Raw genomic sequence first — 18606 nt, 5'->3', positions numbered from 1 at the left:
TTGAAAACCTAAAACCTTACAGACCACCTCCTCCTATTCCTAACAAACTCTGAAAACAACAGCACAAAAAAATCTGAAGCTTGGGACATTGCTCCCTCCACATGGAGCAAAGTCTAATTTTAACATAAAGTTAAAAGTTAAGAAATAGGCTGGGGAAATGTGCAAACAACAAAAAAGAACCTGACCATAAAAAGTTTACTATGGTGACAGGGAAGATCAAGACACAAACTCAGAAGAAGACAATGTCATCAAAATAGCTACAAGCAAAGTCTCAGAGAAAAACTGTGAATTGGACACAAGCTCAATAAGAGTTTTTGGACATTTTCAAAATCAAGTAAGAGAGGTAGAGAAAAAAATTGTGAAAAAAATGAGAGTGATGTAAGAAAATTATGAAAAGAGAGTCAACAGCTTGGTAAAAAGATATACAAAATTCCACTGAAGAGAAAAACTTCTTAAAAAGCAGAATTGGCCAAATGGAAAAAAGATGTACAAAAATTCAGTGAAGAAAAGAACTACTTAAAAAGTAAAATTAGCCAAATAGAAAAGAACTACAAAAACTCACCAAAGAAAATAATTAAAAATTAGAATTGGCAAATGGAAAGTAATGATTCCATGAGACACCAAGAAATAATAAAACAAAGTAAAAAAAAATGGAAGAAAATGTGATTTGAAAATCAACTGACTTGGATAATAGATCCAGGAGAGGTAATTTAAGAATTATTGGACTCCCTGAAAACCATGATAAAAAAAAAGAGCTTAAACATCATATTTCAAGAAATTGGAAAATTGACCTAATATCCTAGAATCAGAAGGTAACATAGAAATTGAAAGAATCCATCAATCATCTCCTGAAAGAGATCCCCAAATCAAACTCCCCAGGAATATTATAGCCAGTTCCAGAGCTTCCAAGTCAAAGAGAAAATATTACAAGCAGCCAGCAAGAAATAATTCAAAAATTATGAAGCTATCGTCAGGATCATACAAGATTTAGCAGCTTCCACATTATGGTTCAGAGGGCTTGGAATATGGTATTCTAGAAAACAAACAAACAAGAATTACAACCAAAAAATAATCTACAAGCAAACTGGAGTACAATCCTTCAGGCAGAAAACCGGACATTTAATAAAATCAGGGTTTCCAAGCATTCCTAATGAAAAGGGTAGAGCTGAATGGAAAATTTGACATTTAAATAGAAGACTCAAGAGAGGCAAAAAAAAGTAAACATGAAAGAGAAAGGGATTTAATAAAGTTAAATTGTTTGCATTCCTATATAAGCAGAGACTTTTAACTCCTAAGAATTTTATCAGTATTAGGGTAGTTGGAAGACACATGTGAGTCAACCATGAGGGGATGACTTCAAAGAAATAAAACTAAGGGGTGAAAAAGAGAGACGCAGTAGTAGAAGGAAGAAGGGAGAGGAAGAACAGGGAAAATTATTTCATAAAAGAAACACAAAAGGAAGAACTTTTACTATGAAGGGAAAAACAGAGGGATGGAGTGGTGGCAATGTTTAAGTCTTACTCTTATTAGAATCGGCTCTGAGAAGGAATAACATGCTCAGTTGGGTTTAAAACTCTATCTTACCCTACAGGAAGTAGGAGGGCAAAGAAATAAGAGAAGCTGGAGAGGGCAGATTAAGTAATCATAACTACGAATGTGAATGGAATGAACTCACTCATAAAAAAGGAAGCAGATAGCAGAATAAATAGCAGAATGACTTAAAAACCAGAATCCAAAAATATTCTTTTTACAAGAAACACACTTGGAACAGAGAAACACACATAAATAAGAAATAAAGGACTGGAGCAGAATCTAGCAAAATCAGCTTCAGTTGAAGTAAAAAAAAAAAAAGCATAAGTAACAATCATGATCTCAGACAAAGGAAAAGCAAAACTAGACCTAATTAAAAGAGATAAGCAGGAAAACAACGTTTGGCTAAAAAAGTACCATAGACAATGAAGTATTGTTAATACTAAACATATATGTTCCAAATGGTATATAGCATCCAAATTTTTAAAGGAAAAATAAAATGAATTCCAGGGAGAAAGAGATAGTAAAACTATACAAATGGGAGATCTCAACTTTCTCCTCTCAGAAGTAGATAATCTAAACATAAAATAAGAAAATTTTAAAAGTTTAGAAAAGCTAGATATGATAGACCTCTAAAGAAAACTGAATGGAAATAGAAAAGAATATACTTTTTTTCTCAGTGGTACATGGCACTGACACAAAAACTGATCATGTATTAGGACATAAAATCCTTACCACCCAAAGCAGAAAAGCAGACATATTAAATGCACCCTTTTCAGACCATAATGCAAAAAAAAATTACGTTCAATAAATGGCCAAGGAAGCATAGATTAAAAATTAATTAGAAACAAATAATCTAATCCTAAAGAATGAGTGGATCAAAGAACAACTAATTTCATTAAAGAAAAGGACAACAATGAGATGGCACATCAGTATTTATGGGATGCAGCCAAAGTAGTGCGTAGGGGGAAATTTATATCTCCAAACACTTACATCAATAGAAAAAGAGCAGATCAATAAATTGTACCTCCAATTAAAGAAACAAACTAGAGAAAGAACAAATTAAAAATCCCCAATTAAATGCTAAATTGAAAATCCTGAAATTCAAGAGAGTAAATAAAATTGAAATTAAGAAAATCACTGAGTTGATAAAACTAGGCGATGGTTTTATGAAAAACCCAATAAAATAAATAAACCACTAGTTAATTTGATTTTTAAAAAAGGAAACCAAATTATCAGTCCCAAAAATGAAAAGGGTAAATTCACTGCAAATGAAGTTGAAATTAAAGTAATTTCTAGGAGCTATTTTGCCCAATTATATGGCAGTAAATCTGATAATCTAAGTGAAATTGATGAATGTTTATAAAAACGTAAATTGCTCGTATTAACCGAGATGAAATAGAATACTTAAATAATCTATCTTAAAAAAAGAAATTGAATAAGCCATAAATGAGCTCCCTAAGAAAAAGTCCCCAGGACCAGGTGGATACACAAGTGAATTCTGTCAAACATTTAAAAAGTAATTAATTCCAATATTATATTAACTGTTTAGAAAAACAGGCCAAGAAGGAGTTCTACCATATTCCTTTTATGGCACAAATATGGTGCTGATATCTAAACCAGGAAGAGCAAAAACAGAGAAAGAAAACTATAGACCAATTTCCCTAATACTATATTGATAAAAAAATGTAAATGAAATAACAAGGAGATTACAATAATAAATCACAAAGATCATACACTATTGCCAGGTGAGATTTACACTAGGAATGCAAAACTGGTTCAATATTAGGAAAACTTGTAAGTATAATTTACCATATCAATAAAAAAAACAACAAAAATCATATGGTTATCTCAATACATGCAGAAAAGGCTCTTTGCAAAATACAACATTCATTCTTACTAAAAACAGTAGAAAGCATAGAAATGAATGGAACTTTTCTTAAAATGATAAGTAATATCTATTTAAAACCATTAGCAAGCATTCTCTGTAATGGGGATAAGCTAGAAACCTTCCCAAAAAGAAAATATGCCCATTATCACCCCCATTATTCTAACAAGAGAAAAAAATACATTGAATGGATTAGAAGGCAATGAGAAAATAAATATCACTCTTTGCAGATGATATAATAGTATACTCAGAGAATCCTAGATACTCAACTGAAAAAATTAGTTGAAATAATAACTTCAGCAGAGTTTTGGGATATAAAATAAGTCCACATAAAATCATCAGCATGTCTACATATTACCAACAAAATCCAGCAGAAAGAAATAGAAAAAGAAACTCCATTGAAAGTAACTGCAGAAAATATAAAATACTTGGGAGTCTACCTGCCATGACAAACCCAGGAACTATACAAACACCATTATAAAACACTTCATACAAATAAAATCAGTTCCAAACAATGGGAGAAATATTAATTGCTTATGAGTAGGTTGAGCCAATATAATAAAAATGGCAATTCTGTCTAAATTCATTTATTTATTCAGTGCCACACAGTCAAACTATCAAAAAATTATCTTAGGTACACAATACAATAAGTGAAACATTATTTATTGTAATCAAGTAATCTAGTGTTTGATAAGGACAAAGATCCAGGTTTTGGGGATAAGAAATCATTTGACAAAAATAACTGGGAAAACTGGAAAACAGTTTGGTAGAAACCAAGTATAGACCAACATTCACACACCAGATATCCATAAAAGATGAAAATGGGTACATGATTTGGACATAAAGGACAATACATTAAGCAAATTAGGGGAGCATGAAAAATTCTACCTGTTAGATCCATGGATAAGGGAAGAATTTATTACCAAATGAGATAGAAAGCATTATGGGATGTAAAGTGGATACTTGTGATTACATGGAACAAAAAAGGGTTTGCACAAACAATGCAACCAAGATTAGAAGGAAAGAAAAAAACTGGGGGAAAAATTTTACAGGAAGTTTCTCTGATAAAGGCCTTCCTCAAATATGTAGAGATCTAAGTAAGATTTGCAATAATAAGAGCCATTCCCCAATTGATAAATGGTCAGAGGATATGAATAGGCAGTTTTCAGATGAGCAAATCAAAGCTATCTGTAGTCATATGAAAAATCCTCCGAATCACTACTACTGATTACAGAAATAAAATTTAAAATAACTTTGAAGTACCACCCACATTTATCAAATTAGCTAATATGACAAAAAGGGAAAATAATAAGTGTTGGAGAGGATGTGGCAAAGAAATGGTACACTAAAGCACTGTTGGTGGAGGTGTAAATCTGTCCAACCATTTTGGCAAGCAATTTGGAACTATTCCCAAAGGGCCATAAAACTGTGCATACCCTTTGACCCAGAAATACCACTACTAAGTCTGTATCCCAAAGAGATTTTTTTTAAAAAAAAAAAAGGGAAAAGGACTAGTTGTACAAAAACCTTTCTAGCAGCATTTTTTGGATTGGCAGAGAATTGAAAATTGAGGGGATGGCCATCAGTTGAGAAATGACTGAACAAGTTGTGGTATGTGATTGTGATGGAATACTATTGTGTTATGAGAAATGACAAGCAGGATGGTTTCAGAAAAATCTGGAAAGACTTACATGAACTGATGCAAAGTGAAGTGAGCAGAACCAGGAGAACATTGTACACAGTGACAGCAGTATTGTGTAATGATCACCTGTGAATAAAGTTGAATGCTGTTCACCTTTATGAGTTTAATTCATTTATTTGCCATTAGGAATCAAATCCTATACTTTGGGTTTTTCTCTCTTACTTTTGGAGTCCTCGATAGGAAGAGCTGGTGTCTGAGTTCTTAGACCCTCCCTCCTCTGGGTTAGGACACTGAAGGCTTCTGTTGCTTTGAGAATGTTAACCTTAAGGTCGCAGGTTCCCCACCCCTGGGATCAGCCATTAGGGAAAAGGGAAAGGAATAGACATTTATATAGACCCTACTCTGTGCCAGGTACTGTCCTAATTTATTTTGCAAGTATTACTTCATTTGACCTTCACAACTACAACTCCTCTGAGGTAGGTGCGTGTCATTATCTCTATTTTACAGATGCAGAAACTGAGGCAGACAGAAGTTAAGTGACTTGCCCAGGGTCACACAGCGAGTAAATATCTGAGGCTGGATTTGACTCCAGATCCAGCACTCTATCCACTGCATCATCTCTGGTGCTCTGTCCTCTACTGACACCTCAGCTAAGGGAGATGTAGGTGATTTGAGTCTTGAAGACTGGCTTGGACCAGGAAGTCCTGAGTTCCCCTCTGACACATGCTGACTGTGCAACTTTCTAAGACTATAAGGGGTAGAGAAGGGGCTCCATCTGGGTCTGTAAAGAGTTTCTTCACCAGGAGTTCCCTCTTAAGACCACACCCAGAATATACCTAGAAGAAGGAGGCCCCAGAGAAGCCAATTTTGATCGGACCAGAAGTTGAGGTGGGGAGATGGCCCAGGAAATATTTTAGCACAGAATGCTGCATGGAGAGGTAGGTGTAGGAGGCCTTACACAGCCAAGAAGTCTAGACCTCAGCTGACGCACAAAGAGGGGAGGGAGAGGGCTAAGGAGTAAGGATTGGCCGAAAGTTAGGCCCTGATTATGGCTGGGTGTGATTATTTCTTCAGGTCAGACGTTAATAATATCACCACCTTAATAATAACACAGACCATATTGGGGATTTTGAGGCGCTTTCCACTTGGCTTTATCTTACTGGAGCCTTGAAACATCCCTCTGGGCTAGGCAGGGCAGGTCACACATCTACAAAGAGGCAGAATTCAGACCAGAACCCAGCCTTTTGGAACTCAAAGTCCACTGCTCACACAAACCTGTTCCATCTTGAAATAAAAGCTCAGAGAAAGCAATTGACAACTTCTCTCCCGGGCCAGCAATTACCCCAGATCATCAGGATGCATTCATAGTCTTTGGAAGAGTCAACCCCACCTGGGAAAAGTGCATCCAATTCAGGGCATGATGTCCAAGATTCAAGTTTTTACATGTCCATTCTAGCTAAGTAACTTTGAGTAGATCACTTAGCCTCCCAGCCCTCAGTTTTCCCATCTGTAAAATGTAGGTGACCTCTCAGATGTCTTCCCTAGACTGAAGTATATTATCTCTAAGGTTCCTTCCAGCATTAAATTCTCTGCTGCTGAAAATTGGACTGGGAAGGGCGCGGTTCCCACCTTTGCATTCCCCATCCCCTCCCCAGCCCTACAACTGCCCCAAATCTCAGCTAGCTATACCTCATGTCTCTTAATCACTTGTCTCCTCTGACCTGAGAGCTGAGGTTCTGTCCTTCAGTTTGCAAAACCTGATTTCTTTCCCCTGCACCACAGGGCAGCCCGCAGTCCAAAGCCACCCCTGAGGCCATAGTGACATTCTCTCCTACTGAGCTCCTCGGGCTCTGTGACAGCACCGCGGGCCAGCCAGCTGGAACTCAGGTCGTGGAGTGCCTCTCCCTGGCAGCCACCTGAGCACAGTGTTATTCCTAGGGAAGAAAGCATTCAACAAACCGGCGCAGGAAGAAGGGGTCTAATTTATTCTAGCACCTCGATATTTAGCTGGAGTGCTCCAGGGCCAGAAATTTCGGGGTATGAAAGATGGCTGGCTGCGTACCTGCCTACCTTCAGTGATCTCTCTGTCTTTCTGTCTCTTTGTATCTCACTATATCCCTATCTCCGTGTCTCCCTCCCTCCCTGCTCTGTCTCTTTGTATGTGTGTGTCTTGCTTTGCTAATGTTTCCCTCTCTCATTTTTTCCCTGTGTTAGTGTCTGCCTTGCTCTAGGTCTCTGTCTCTGACTCTCTCTCTCTCTCTCTCTCTCTCTCTCTCTCTCTCTCTCTCTGTTTCTCTGTCTCTCTCTCTCTGCCTTTGAATAGACTTTTCTACCTCTGTCTCTGGTTTTCTGTCTCTGAGTATGTGTTTCTGGCTCCTCTGTATGTGTTTCAGTGTTTCTACTCTGTCTCTCTGTGTCTCATATAACTGGAGATTTCAAAGAGACCTCAGTGAATATCTGGTCCAACTCATACACAAAGGAATCCCCACTATAACATGACCAACAAGTGGTTGTACTGCCTCGGGTTGAAGACCTCCAAGAAAGGAGAACCCAGCACTTTGTGTGCATCTCTGTCTCTTTGTCTCGGTCCCCCTTCCCCAAGCCCTTTCCCCTCCCTCTCTTTCTTCCCCACCTCTCTTCCTCTCTCCTCTCCTTTCTCTCTGTCTCCCCACCTCTCTCTGTCTCTGTCGGTCTGTCTGTCTCTGTCTCTTTCTCAGTGTCTCTCTCTCTGTCCCTCTGTCTGTCTCTCCATCTCTCTCCGTGTGTCTCTGTCTCCCTCTCTCTCTGTCTCTCCTCCTCCCCCCATTTTTCCTTCCCATTTACTGCTTCAGTTACCTGACTCACTTGGTTACAAAAACTTAAGTTGTCATTTGGGTTTACCTGGGTTTCCCAGGCTTCCCATCAGTTCATCCCAAATGGTCAACCCTCACATTTTTTTTCGAATCTGTGAATCAGTGTGGTACTGTCCCTCCTTGTGTGATTTGGTTTCTAAAATTATCCATCACTCTCTCCAAAGACATGGTTGGTGTCTCCTATGTTCTTTCACCAACTGGGTTCATTTATTTCCACTGGTGAGCACAGACCTCTCAGGCAACTTAAAATGTGGCAGGGGTTTCATAAAGGAGGAGATGGGAACATCGACCCCAGGTTCTCCTCTTCATTCTGGTTGGTGCCTAGCCCAGAAGAGCCCGGTGACCAGCCCTCAATGGGTCCTCTTTTCTACCTTCATTGAGTCACTTTTGGCCCTTAATGCTTAATATCTGAGGAAAATAGTGCTAAATATTGGCAATCTAAGATATGGTTGACATTTAGCCCAGAGAATACTGACCTAAAGCATGGGATGAGTTTTCCAACTTTGAAATGCTGAGTGACTAGTTATATTTTTTGCTTTCTTAAAATATCCCCTTAAGAAGGATATTAGAATCACTTCCTAATGCTGGTAAGGGGAGTGAGACAGGACTGAATGTAAAATACGAGGTTCTCCCTGAATATGGTTGGTAGTGGAAGTGTTAGATTTGAAATTAGAAACACTTGGGTGTGAATTCTGCCTCTGATATTCTGTGTGACTGTGGGCAAGTCATTGAGTGAATCTCAGGCAGCTAAGGTGATGAATTACTGCTCTGAATTGGTGGAAGAAATTCTCACACTGACAAAACCACATTTCATTACTACATTAATGCACTACACATTATTGACTGCATATGGTCCTACTTGGTAGACCCAGAGAGGCATCAAGGCGGAATGGGTGGAGAGAGAGCTGACACTGGACTCAGTCAAGCCTGAACTGAGTCCTGCTACTGATGCACCTTGGCTTTGCGACCCTGCTCCCTCCTAGAGCTTCAAACAAATCTTGAAGATCATAAATTAGAGAAATTAATTCAGTCTCCATTGGTAGAGGAAATTTCTCCCTGGGAGCTCCCTGCTATTGAAATCTCCTGTCCAGTTCAAAAAACAAATAAGAAAAAAAAGACCAGCAATATAGATAAACTCCAAGTAAAAATGAACTATAAACCACTTTTAACAAGGTTACAGTCATTAGAATTTCAGAGCTGGAAAGAAATATAAAGATCATCTCTCTAGTCAGAGCCCCTGCTGTATAGTGATAAGGAAACCAAGACACAGACACATTAAATGATTTTGCCTGAGATCCCATAGGGGATTTGAACTCTGATCCTCCCACTCTAACCTGGCCCAACAAGAAGGCTGTTGTTCCCTGGTCTTCCGCCGCAGTTGGTTCTAAAGAATCTCTTGTGAGCCAGACTTTCTTCCTGGTTGCTTCCTTCCTCTGTCTCTGACTAACCCCTCCCACCCCACCCTGCATCCAAGCTCCTTGGGTTGTGACCCCAACCTTGGGCTTCCTTCCTCCTCACCCCTCTTCCCATCCCTCTCTCCATCCTACTTCCCCCACACCTGAAGCCCTAAAAGCATATCAGAGATCCCCTTCCCCTAACCTATCCTTCTATCAAACAGGCCCCCCCACCCCAGCCGGGGGCCAAGGGTCGCTCCCCATTCAGTTTCCTGTCTCTTCTTCTTCCACGGTCTTCTTTATGCCTTTACATAGCACACCCGCGGGCAGGGACTTTCTTATTTGCTCACGCAGCCATCACACAAATCCACATACTTTACTATTGCCAAACAAGTACAGTATTCAACAATAACAGTTAATGACTTCCATGAGCCACATGGAAACCATGTGGGAAGGGGGGGAAGGGGGAGAGAAGGGAGAAAAAAACAAATCACATTTGGTTTCCTTTTACCAGCCGCACCATTCAATTTTTATTTCAAAGAGTCTTTATTTCTGCTATGCACATCTTAGAGCAAAATTCCCTGTTGTTTGTGCCGGGGCCAGACTGCCACAGTCATATCGGGTTTCATTCCTCAGCCAGCTTCGTTCGTTGGAAATCGCATGTTATGTCTTGACCAGTTATGTTACATTAACTGTGCTGGTCAGCCGAGCCCGCTACGTCCACACGGAGGATAGCCTGGTCATTTCCCAGGCAGTAACTGGTCCACCTTCAGTTAAATCTACTGCTCTTGCTTCCCCACCTAAAGGAGCAGGGGTAGTCTTATCATTATTACCATTCTTTATTATAATATTGTAATATATTGTTATATATTATTTGGACTTTCTTTAAGAAAAGCTCTATTTTGAGGAAAGGGAGGAGGGAGACAGAGTTGCGATGACTGGGGTGTGACCCTCTCAATGCTGGCTAGGCTAAGACCCCAGAGGGGACAGCACTGAGAGGGAGTCGATGACCTCCATCCCTGCTCTTCTGGAGCTCTGTCAGAAACTAATCCTCCTTGTTTTGTGACTCTTTTACCAATGGCCTGTCAGCCCATCTCTCTCATGCACTACATGCTTAGACTTCCTAAGCAAAGTGGTTTCCATGCCCTCTACACTCCATTATGAACACAGTCATGTCCTAGATTCGCACAATACAGTCCCTGTCATTAGGTCACACCTGGATCTGGTGACTGCTTTGGATGAGAGCCTCCATTATTTTCCTTGTTGAGAATATATTTTCTCTTTGTCTCCCGCATCCTAGTTGGTTCTGCCCATGTATCTTGCCTTCCCCCTCCCCCATGCCTTCTCCCTTCCTCTGAGGGAGAAGCCTAATCTGACTAGCCTGGGCATTCAATCATCTCTAAATCCATCTAACTATATCTTCATGTTATAGGTGATAGAATGCCAGCCCTGGAGTTGAGACCTGAGTTCAAATCCTACCTTAGACACTTACTAGCTATGTGACCTGGAGGAGGAGTTAATTAACTCTTCCCAGCCTCAAGTTCCTCATCCTTAAAATGACAGTGACTTCTAGGGTCATTTCCAGTCAAATCATCATCTTGCCCATAAAGAAATAAGAGACTTGGTCAAATTCCAAAGGGTGGTGGCCTACGGGTACAGAATGAAGTACATACTATTAAATGTGTTCATTTGTTTTTCTTAGCTGTTATAAGGGAGGGAGTCATTGAAAAGAGAAGTATAATAAAAAAAATAATGAAAATACCACATTAGAAAAAAAAGAATATATTTCTTCCTTCTGTTTAAATTGCAAAAATCTCCCTATGGAGATCTAGGGGTAGGGGTGTGTGTGTGTGTGTGTGTGTGTCTGTGTGTGTCTGTGTCTGTGTGTGTCTGTGTGTGTGTGTGTGTGTGTCTGTGTGTGCTTGTGTTGAGAGGGGAAAGGCATATGGAGAAAGAGTGTATAAAGCTGCTAAATCTTTTGGAGGATGGACGTCTTCTCCTTGGAAATGATGGTTTCTCCTTTTCCCTCTGCCTTTTTCCAAAGTTTCACAAGTTAAATTGTACCCTGCCTTTCCCACTCTAGGCCATAACAAATGTTTCCACTTTAGGGGAAAAAAAGGATATAATGATTATTGAATAGCTGATTGCAATATTGATTCCCTCCCCAGAACAAGTCCAATAGAAAGCCAGACTGCCAGGGACTGCCTCTGTTGTGTGGAGCCAGTGGTTGTAATAGGCGAAGACAATAAGGTAAGCCATTCATCACTTGGACTCCTCTGTTGTTTGAGCTTCTGCGGTCATTGAAGCAGGAAAGAGGTGGAGGCTTCACCTGGGTCAGCAAGTCCTTTTTCATGAGCAGTATGGAGACATGCATACAGAGAAACTGCTTGAAGTGCAAGTGAGAACACACTTGGAGAATCTAAGAATCTCAGAATGGGAGGGGACCTTGTTCCAGCCACATGGGACAGGAATTCATTCCATGACCTTTCTGACAAATGGCCAGATGGGCTTTACTTAGAAGCTATGGTAGAAGTGACTGGAAACTCACTACATACCTTCCCATGGAACCTTTCGCATTTTGTGATTTCTACGACTGTTGGAAATATTTCCCCTTGTTGTTCAGACGTGTCTGACTCTTTGTAACTCCATTTGGGGTTTTCTCAGCAAAGATACTAGAGTGATTTGCTCATTTTTACAGATAAGGAAACTGAGGCAAACTGGGTTAAATGACTTATCTAGGGTCACATGGCTAGCAAGTATCTGAGGCTAGATTTGAATTCAGGGAGATGAATCTTCCTGACTCTGACTCTGGGCCCAGCCCTCTATCCACTGCCCACTTAGCCACCCCAACATGTCCCTGTATATTTTCCCTGCATCAAGCCCAAATCTGCCTTTCTGAAACTCCCACCCAGAGCTCTACATTCTGGGCTCTGGGACTAAATACAAATCTAATCTAGGAGAGCTCTCAGTGTAACAGTGGTGAGAGCATTGTGTGTGGAGCCAGGAAGACCTGCGTTCAGACGTGGCCTCGAACAGTAACAACGTCTGTTTGCTTTAGCTTCTGCCTCGGTAAAATGGTAAAATCAGTAAAACTGAGAATACCTGCTCCTGAGCTGTTGTAAGAATCAAAGGAGACGGTATTTGTAAAGCACTCAGCGTAGGGCTTGGCACATGGTGAGCGCCATGTAAATATTAATTAGTATTATTTATCATGTATATGATATATATTATATAATTGTATATTATAATATATTATATTATAATATGTATTATTGTAATTATATGCAATATAATATATAATTATATAATATAATATATTATAATTACATGTTAATTATATAATTAATCTTCCATGTGACAAGCCTTCAAATAGCTGAAAATGGAATCTAAGCTGATCCCCAGTATTGGGGTGATTTCCGGTTCTCATATCCTGCCAGTCACTGTCTTCTGGGCATGCTCCAATTTTTCAGGGCCTGCCATAATTAGACACAGTACTCTGGGTGTGGTGTAATTAAAGTGGGACCATCACTTCCCTCGCTCTGCATACTGCATTTCCATGTATGAGGCCTTAGATGACCTTCCCAGTTTTGGTTACCATATATGCTGTTTATTGACTCCTATGGAGTATGTGGTCCACTAAATGCCTTAGATCTTTTTCCCATTCAATCAGTTCAATCCTGAATTTCAAAGTCTAGGGATAAAACCTCGTTCTTGGATGATCTAGTTATGATGTGAAATGACAATAATATAAGACAGGCTAGTAGACAAAGCAGACTGAACAGAAACTGCCGGACCACATCACCACAGTAACAGGTCTCAGTATTGGCTCTGATTTAATGAAATTTAACAGCAAACACAAATTGTGCTAGGCAACTGTCATACAGATTAATTTTGAATGTGTGTGTGTGTGTGTGTGTGTGTGTGTGTTGGGGAGTTTGGGGCTTAGGAGGTAAGACATTAAGCATTTATATATTAATCATTATAATAGCACTTACATCGTATTTACCATGGGCCATGCATTGCTCTAAGTGCTTTTTACAAATGCAAAGGAAGTGGTATTATTATCTCCATTTTACAGTCAAAGAAAAGGGTCACACAGCTCATAAGTGTCTGAGGCTAGATTTGAACTCAGGACCTGACTCCAGGCCTAGGGCTCTATCTACTGTACTCCATCCCTCTGGAGGAAGGGAGGGTGTAGGGTCTGTGACAGGGGGGAGAACCTATGGCCTCAAGGCCACATGTGGTCAAATTTGAAGCTAAGACTCAGTCAAAGGCACACTTGAGTACTAGAGGGTCACATGTGGCCTCAAGGCTGCAGGTTCCTCATCCCTGGTCTATGGGATTGCTACTAAAGTTCCCAAAGGGAGCTGGGACCCACCCTGGTTATACAGATCCCAGCTGCCTTGGAATCCACCAATTACAAGAAGTCAACATAAAGATAAACGCGGTCTTTGGTAGAATTCCTTTTATATTAGGGGCTGCTCTTAATGAATTCATTAATCATTTTAGCTCTTTCTGCTTGGAGAAAAAGACCCATTATAACCAGGCTATGTAATATCTTGCTGAAGCTAAGGTATCCTGCCTACACAATTCTAACTTGTTACTCTAAAGGTGTCAAAAAAAGTAAATGAAGTCAATCTGACTCAACTACTTCTTGACTTATGATGATCACTGCTTTCCTTTTGAAGGGCATATAAACCCTCTCTTTAAAAACTACATTCTAGGATTTTGCAAGAATCAAAATCAAGATCACTGGCCTGTTGTTTAAAAAAAATCTGCCTTCCTCTGTTAAAAAAAAAAATTCATACCTTGACCTAACTCCTGTTCTGTGCCATCCCTTATTCTCTCCAATTTTTTAAAGATCATATATAACATATATCATATATAACACCCCCCCCCCCCCCAACTCCCACTTTGGATTCTCTTTCCCAATTTCCATTTGCACTGGCAGGTTGGATCCCAAGAAGATGGTTAAACACTCCTTCCCTCAGGATTCTAGGGGTAATCCCTGAGAGGTTGGTGCTTGGCCATGAACCTCCAACCACTGATTACCAGTTAGCAATTACCAAGTTCATTATCTTGGAGTAGGCGCTACTTTGTTGGCCCAATTTGAGTTCTTATACATGTCCTGACCAACAAGACAAGATGATGGCCAATCAGAAGCTCTTCATGAGGGTTAGCTGAGAAGTGTAGTTCAGGCAGTGAAGATGGCAACCAATCAAAAGTCCCTACACATGGTAGGTGTGGTCTAAGTAGACCAGAGGGGCAATCAGGCTTGCAGCTTGGGATCTAGATTAAGTCTCAGAAGAAACTATATCAGTGAGAGATTGGAACTCTCACACAGAGGGGAGTTTGGGGTGCTGGAAAGATTGGGTAGGATGCAGAGAATCAAGGGTAAACAATCCAGACCAGACGTTGAGTAAAATAAACAGCTTGCACTCCTCATCTGATCAGCCATGAGTTCTGTGTTTTATAGGTCAATTGGCCTGCCCCCATTTTATGGAAATGATGGTGCTTGACTCTTCTACATGTCATTGAAAATCTAAAAATTGTTCCTTTTCCAATAAGGACTTTTCATCAGTTCAGCTTGACTTTTCTCCCCAATTAGCTTGAATCAGTTCAACTATAAATAACATTCATGTTCTCTCCTTGTCATCTTTCTTCCATAAAACCAAAAAAAAAAAAAAAACAACCCTCAAAAAAAGATTCAAAATAACAACCTTAAGAAACTTTCTTCTTCCTCCTTGTCTTTTTCTCACTTCCTTCCACACCTGGCACTGGACTGACTTCTGTTGGAGCTTTCACCAATTTCCGGTAGGAGCTCAGGGATGCAGAGATCTGGTACATCATTTTGGTGGGGAAGGTAAAAGAAAGAGAAATCTGGTACATGTTCCAGTGATCAATTTGGAAAGGGCTTTTACCGAGGAGAGTGATGATATGCTCTAGCAGTAGAGGGAGTTTACATGCCAGGAGTTCCCTTCATCAGTGAAATAACAGGTCTAGATCAATATGGTAAAAATAACACTAATAATAATTATAGCTGATATTTACATGGTACTTCAAAATTTACAAAGATCTTTACAGACATTATATCTTTTAATTCCAGTGGCTCTCAAATCAACCACAAAGGAGCTGCCAAGGAAGATACTATCTGCCTCCAGAGAAAGAACTGATAAATAGAAGTGTGCATAGTATAGTTTCACGCATTTATATATTTGTGTCAGATGGTGGTCTTTTCTTGTGGGGGTGTGGAGGAAGCCTGTTCAGAATTCAAAATGTAACAAAAAATAATTTTAGAAAATTTTTCATGGCAGCCCTATGTGGCTGGTAAAATAGCTATTATTATTCACATTTTAAAGATGAGAAGACTGAGACTCAGTAGGAATTCAATGACTTGCCCCTAATTACAGAGGCAAATAAGTGCCAGAAGCCACACTGGAACCTAGGCCCCTCTTGACCCCACATGTAGTCTCTTTCTACTATCCACGCTGTTTCTCACCTGCCAGTTTTCATATGTGCTACTCATTTGTTTCTCTGGAGAGCCAACGTTGCAGTAGGGGATTCCATGTCTATCGTGGGCCCCATTGAAAATTGAGTAATGAAGTTTCCCATGGGTTTGCCACCCTCTAGAAACCCTTTGGCAATCTCTCTGGGCAGAACAATCACATCCACTCAGTTCATTTGGTCCTCTTGTAGTTCTGGGAATAGTTGGTCCATAGTGCCATGAAAAGTCTTTGGTAGAGAGATGGGTTCTCATCTGAGAAGCAACTAGTGCCTCTTTGGCTGATCAGCTGCCCAGGAATATGCCAGTTTGACCAACTTCAAAAAGTAACAGAACATTGAACACATACAAAGCTTAGAGTTATGTGTGTGTGACTGTGTGTGACTGTGAGTGTGTGTGTGTGTATATGTATGTGACTATGGATGAGTGTGTGTGTGTGTGTGTGTGTGTGTGTGTATGGTACAATGCCTTTCCAAGGAAGGAGTTTAAAAAATGAAGACAAGGAAGGTCTCTAAATAGTTAAAAGGGAGCTATTTATCACAATTTAAAAATAGCACCTTCATATTCCACCACAAAGGCAGAGACTGCAGTCAGTTGTGAGCAGTTTCACAAATCACTGGGTCCTGATTTAAGAGTTTTTAAAATGGTTTTAAATGATCTTTTTTCCTCCAAGGGAAAAAACAGGTTGAAATAATAACTTCCCGAAGTTTTAGGTTGGTGCTTCCTGAGTATTGGAGGCCCCTAATTTGACTGGTCTCTCCCTTGGTATTTGTCATGAAGGGGCAACTGTTCTAACCACTCATCATACCAGCAAACCACAGATGGAGAGTTCAGGGAAAGGGGAATAGGGAGGGTGAGTGAGTGTGCATGTGTGTGTGTGTGTAACACACAATGATGTGGAGGAGGGGTCTTGGCTGTGAGCTCCTACTCATTTATTGTTATGAGTGATTGACTAGAGTCCTTCAGGGTAGCTATTGGACTCCCAGTATGAAATAAACCATGTGCTTACTCTGATAATAGCTTACAGAGCTCAAGTTCATGTAGTTACTGTTATTAGCCCTACCTAGAATAGCATGATGGAAAGACCAAGGAATGTATGGTTGAGTCCAACTCTTAATGACCCCATTTGGAATTTTCTTGGCAAAGATACTGGAGTGGTTGGCCATTTCCTTCCCCAGCCCATTTTACAGATGAGAAACTAAGACTAACAGGGTTAGGAGACTTGTCCAGGGTCACACAGCTAGTAGGTATCTGAGATGGGATTTGAACATAGGTCTTCCTGACTCCAGGCACAGTGTTCTATCCACTGCATACCACCACTCATTTGTCCTAATAGAAGTAGCAGGTCTCAAGTCGTAAAACAGTGCCTGGGTTTTATGCCCTTTGGGGAAGCCCAGGTCATCGCTAGAATTCAATGCAATTAAATTCAATGAGCTCTTATTAAGTACCTAAAATATGCCAGTACTGACTGGTCTGTCCTCCTCATCTTCCCCTCAAGAAGCCTATCCTCTGATTGTTCTTATTGTTAGTGCCTAACCCCCTCCAAGTTACATTTGCTTTGTGTATACACACACACACACACACACACACACACACACACGAGTATTTACTTATCTGGGTATGTATTATATTCTCCCTGTAGAACATAAGCTCATTGAGGGCAGGGACTGCTTTGTTCAGCTTTGGATCCGTAGTGCCTGGCACAGTGCATGGCACAGAGTAATTGATTAATAAATGATTACTGGATGAAAGACAATGAAAAGCAAAAATGAAATGGGCATTTGCCCTCAGGGAATTTGAATTCTATGGGGGAAACAATGTGTACATAGATAGAGGAATATAAGTATATGCAAAATAATATCAGTGTTTGGGGAGAATACTAACACTTCGTAGAGAGCCCTTGAAGAAGGAAATTGGGGCCTGCAAGAGAGATCAAGAGGACTTTCTCAAGGTCGCACAGTCTTACCAAACATCCCATCTATCTCTGCCCCCCAAGCTTACCAACCCAGCAGAGTCAGGAGAGGACACCCACTCTCTGCCCTACCCTACTGTGATATGTCATCGCCATCCTGGGCTGGTTCTGTTGGGTCCCTTCCTTCTGCCTTGCCTGCAGTATGTAGGATTAATAAATCTTCATTGAATTAAATCAAATTTGCCTGAAGATGTTTAGAAGCAGAATCACAGGATGGATGTACAGAAATTCCAGTGTTTCCCTTTCCCAGTTCCTCAGGCTAGCTATCTTTTCTATTAAAAAAAACTTGCCATTTTAAAAAATCATAGAATCAGGTACTGCACTTTGACTTATTTCATTTATTTGACCATTAATAACAAATATTTGTGTTATGTTATCGTATTATGTTACTATATATAATGCTTAATAACAAGCATTTCTTAAACATCTGATATGTGCTAGGCACTGTGTTGAGTACTGAGGATACAGGGAGAGAGAGAATGAGGGAGAGGGAGGGAGAGAGAGAATCTCTACGAGGGAGAAATAACAGACATAATTAAATTCAAAAATATAGACACTGTAAATGCAAAATAATTTCAAAGGGTTGATGACTGAGAGGATCAGGAAAGGCTTCCCTTGGGAGGTAGCACTTGATTTGAACTGTTCAAGAAGCCAGATGCCTCCACAAGGTAGAAGTGAGTTGGGAAGACATTTCAAGGACAGTCTGTGTGAAGGCAAAGAGACAGAAGAGGCAACATTATGTTATGAAGTTCTCTCCAGAATAGATGCTATATTTAGGGGTTTTGTCTAAGAGGTCCTTCTTGTTAAAAGCCAGGATCATGATTTT

Source organism: Notamacropus eugenii, chromosome 3, assembly GCF_028372415.1.
Source record: "Notamacropus eugenii isolate mMacEug1 chromosome 3, mMacEug1.pri_v2, whole genome shotgun sequence".
Lineage (NCBI taxonomy): Eukaryota > Metazoa > Chordata > Mammalia > Diprotodontia > Macropodidae > Notamacropus > Notamacropus eugenii.
Note: the sequence above shows the minus strand (reverse complement) of the source record.